This window comes from Mustela putorius, unplaced genomic scaffold (assembly GCF_011764305.1).
Source record: "Mustela putorius furo isolate JIRA1106 unplaced genomic scaffold, ASM1176430v1.1 tig00000179_pilon_pilon_pilon, whole genome shotgun sequence".
Taxonomy (NCBI): Eukaryota; Metazoa; Chordata; class Mammalia; order Carnivora; family Mustelidae; genus Mustela; species Mustela putorius.
In genome coordinates, this window is record NW_025421305.1 from 6188953 (window position 1) to 6193348 (window position 4396).

Genomic DNA, 4396 nt, shown 5'->3' on the forward strand with positions numbered 1-4396 from the left:
CTTGAAAGATGGAGAACCTGGGTCTTGGGTACTGGTAAGCTATCCAAATGGAGATAAAAAGTATGTGTTAAAAACATGGATCTTGGGGAAACTGGAAGGCTCAGTCAATTGAACATCCCACTCTTGACTTCAGCTCAGGTCATGATCTCATACTTGTGAAATTAAGCCTGTGTTGGGCTCAGAGTTGGTGCTCAGCAAGGGCTCTGCTTGAGGTTCTCTCTCTCTCTCTCTCCTTCTGTCCCTCTCCTTGCTTGTGATCCATAAATAAATAAATAAGTAAATAAATGTCTTTATATTTTTAATTTAAATAAATAAAATCTTTAAGAAATATAGATCTTGAATTCAGGAAAATCATTGGACTGGCAACATAGGTTTAGGTAATCAACACAGATGCAACTGCTGAAACTTTAGAATTGACTGAGATCTCTGAGAGTGAGGCTATTACAAAGGAAAAGACCTGAGGATGAACTTTGATAAATACAAGTATGTTATTGGTTGTTGCACTGAGTATAGTCAGGCATTTTGGATATATTAACTGTAGAGCCAAAGAGATACTTTAAATAAATATATTCAATAAATTGGTGAAATAGAACTTTATTGTAACTCTTGACTTTCTCTAGTTTTTTTCTTGTTTGGCCCGTCACTTAGGGGAAATGTCAAGTGATTCTGAAGACCACCTGGAGTTGCTTTAACTTCAATCCCCTGAGAAGCCTCAAAAGGTCAAGTATCATCTCCTACTGCTTTTCAGATGCCTTTACATCATACCGAGTTCCTAGTTAATCCTCCCCAGTCCTGTAAAATTCACATGTGCCCGTGCTCTAGATAGAAATGACACACATTCTTTCAATTTTGGAAATAGAGCTTTTTCTCATAGACTCAAGGGGATAATCCACATTTTAAAGACAGATTTTAAAATATTGAAAGCTATAAAGATTAGAGTAGCTCTTTAAAAATTCCCTAAAAAGGACATTATGTAGTAATAATGTACACTGTCTTAAAAAAATATATGATTTAAATTTCAAAGATAAAGTCAGGAATAATTTTAAGTGAATTTATAGATACATATTAATCATGATATTATAGTATTTAAAAATACATGCATACATATGCATGTATGCATATAGAAACCAAAATGCACACATATAAACACAAGTACCATGTGTGTTCATTACTGATGATAGCTCAACAAAAGTAATAAACACTTTGAGAACTTAGCATATGCCAAAGATGAACTAAGTCACTGCAAATATTAGCTTCTTTATCCTTCCAGCAACTCTGAAGTAGATAATATTATTTTTTTACATTTTTCAATTACTACTTTATTTAGCCAACACAAATGAGTCTCAAAATAAACCAAAAGCTTACTCTCCAATTTAAGTCAAGAAATTGTTTATTTAGCACCTTCTATCTACTAATCAGTATGCCACATCTTAAACACAATGTCTTACTTCTACATAAGAAAAGATATATTAATGTAGTCATGGACATCAAAGGAGCTATTTGCCCTCAAGGTAAATACCAGTCTCCATGCTAGAAGACAGAAACCAAAACCAAACTGTAAAAAATCTTTCAAAAGGGAAATTTTCAGGTTTAAAGAAAAAAAAAAGGAATAGACAGCTAGTTACCAATGGAGTACTGTTATTTTGCCTTATTCTATTCGTTTTTTCTTCTTGCTTTCACTTAGGAATTGGCCCTATCTTTTCTATTTTAAATAATCCTCCATTCACTTTAAACTGGAATGGAGAGGGTGGAACTGCTCAAACTATTTTGCTATTTCCCAAGACACACTGTTAAAACTCTTGTTTAATTAAATTGATTAATTCTTTGTTTATTGAGAGAGAGTATGTGTGGGCAGGCACTTGAGCTGGAGGGTGGGGAAGAAGGAAAGAGAGAGAGAGAGTCCCAAGCAGACTCCCTGATGAGTGTAGAGCTCCACTCAGCACTCAATCTCAGACCCTGAGATCATGACCTGAGCTGAAATCAAGAGTCTGATGCTTAACCAACTAAGCCACCCAGCACACCAAAGCTCTCATTTAATTTTAAAAGCCTAGCTAATTTCTTTGGGGGGGGGTGGAGAGAAAGGGAAAAGAAATAGATGGTGACATAAGGCCCTGGGACCTTTGATGGCCAGTGTGACTAGTGCATGTCCAAAACTGGGCTGTAGGGGTTCCTGGGGCCTCTTTCACTGGCCTCTCCTACTCCATGTGGGGTTAAGGCAGGGAGAGAGGGTGCCACAGCCAGATTCTGTGAAGGCCTGATCTGGGCTGCTGATTTTGGGAGTCACAAGGTTTCCACTGGGGGTCTTCAACATGAGGACATGATGAGGTACCTGGAATTAAAGCCTGCAGAAGCATCCCCACTGCCACCTCCAACTTCATCTGGGATGTTCTCATTCTCACATTGGTCCACACTCAGTCTCCAGCATTGGTTTTTGGCTCTAGCAGCTTTTGCTCCAAGAAATTGTAAAGGTCCTTTCAGCTGTGCTAGGTCCGCAATGTTAAATATAAAAATTCGAAATAGCTATTCGGGTGACCTGGAGAGTTTTTAATATCTTTTTTTTATATCTGTGACCTGGTGAGTTTTGTTCCTTGCCTATTCCAACTTCAGTCAAGTGATTCAGTTGTTTATGCATGTGCTTATCGAGGGGTCTGTCCCCTGTGGATCATTGTCTAAAATATTCTATCCCTGTTTCATTCAAGCTCCAAAACCAGTATTGGAATCATAGTGCAAAACATACAAAATTGTGGTACAATAATCATGTTGAAGATCCAAAAAAAAAAAAAAAGAATGTGAAATTCTCTTCTAAATTGGATATAATTTCTAAAGAAAATGATCAGGAATTGAGACACTTAGACTCTCAGATACATGCTTTTAATATGTAACTGCTTGGCCTACCATAGAGATTTGTCAGACACAAGGAGAGAAGCATGTAAAGAAAAATCTTTACTTGACTGATATGATAGTCCCTAGTGTTATTATTTGTCTCTACAGCGAAGCTGTGTCGGCCTTGCTCAGGACAGTGCATGGTCATAGACAGCACACAGGCACCTCATCTTCATGAAATCACCTCCATGGATAATGATAATGACTTTGATAATTTGAAAGGGGAGCTACATAAATATATCCCCAAATATCTTGTTGGAAAAATTAAAGCAACAAGAAATACAAAGCATGACGCATTGATTGGAGGAAGAATGATTGGAGCAACCCATGCATGCTACAGGAGAAATTCTGGTGTTGCTGGACAGCCACTGTGAAGTGAATGTGATGTGGTTGTAGCCCTTGCTGGCTGTCATCCAAGAGGACCAGCAGCCCATAACTTGGCACCCAGCTGATATCATCAGTGCAGAAATGCTTGTCTACAACTTGTTGCCCTCCATGGAACAGGGAGGATTCAGCTGGGGGCCATACTTCAAAATGGGACCTTGTTCCCCTTTCTGAGCTACAAGGACCAAATGGAGATAATGCAACAGTAAAGTCACCTGCAGTGACTAGAGGATTGTTTGCCATGAATAGACTCCAATTCAGTGAATTGGCAATATAACAGTGGCGTGTAAGTCTGGAGAGAAAAATATTTTAAAATATCACTTAGGATCTGAAATGTGGTGGTAAGATCTTCATCTTCCCTTGCTCTATAGTAGGACATTTTTTCAGGGGGGGGGGAACCATCATCATATGGATAGGACACTGTGACATATAACTGAGGCTGGCACACGTTTGGTTGAATGAATACAAGGAGCATCATTTTCCCTTAAGACCTGATCTGAGGACCAAGAGTTATGGGAATATCAGTGAGTATATTGAAATAAAGAAGAAATTGGGCTATAAATAATGTAAATGATATCCAGATACTATTTATCCAGAAATGCAGATATTAACATAAGGAACACGTGGAAAAAGGGCACAATTTAAGTATAAGAAAAGTCAGTTAAGAAACTATTGCATAGCTCTAAGGAAAACCCTGAGAGACCTGGAGGAAGGTCTGAACTAAGGCAGGACTTGATTATCTTACATACTACATATTAGAATTTTCTGTTTGGAAAGTAGGATATAAGTGCATTAAAAACAAATGAATAAGAGATTCTAGTTTTATCCATTGCTTCATACCCATCAGTCCTTTATTTACTATGTGTAAGGAAGTTCAACAAACCCTAAATTTATTTATTCAAAGATAAATAAGATTGAGCCTAATTCCCCAAAGAACATACAGTATACCAAAAGAGACAAACAGATGCTAATGCTGCTATTCTTTCACTCATTAGAAGTCAAGGTGAAGAAGGAAAGGAATTAAAGGATGACTCCCAAAGGATGAGAGGAGATGTGGACATCACCAAAGATGACAGGCAGGGTGGGAGAGCACAGCTGGCAAGGAAGATGATAAATTAAAAGTTTGGAA

General features: G+C 37.8%; 1 pseudogene; it reads left to right on the top strand.

The window, feature by feature from the left end:
• The first annotated feature begins 2630 nt into the window (after positions 1-2630).
• On the top strand, positions 2631-3832 carry LOC101671756 (annotated as a pseudogene).
• The last annotated feature ends 564 nt before the right edge of the window (positions 3833-4396 follow it).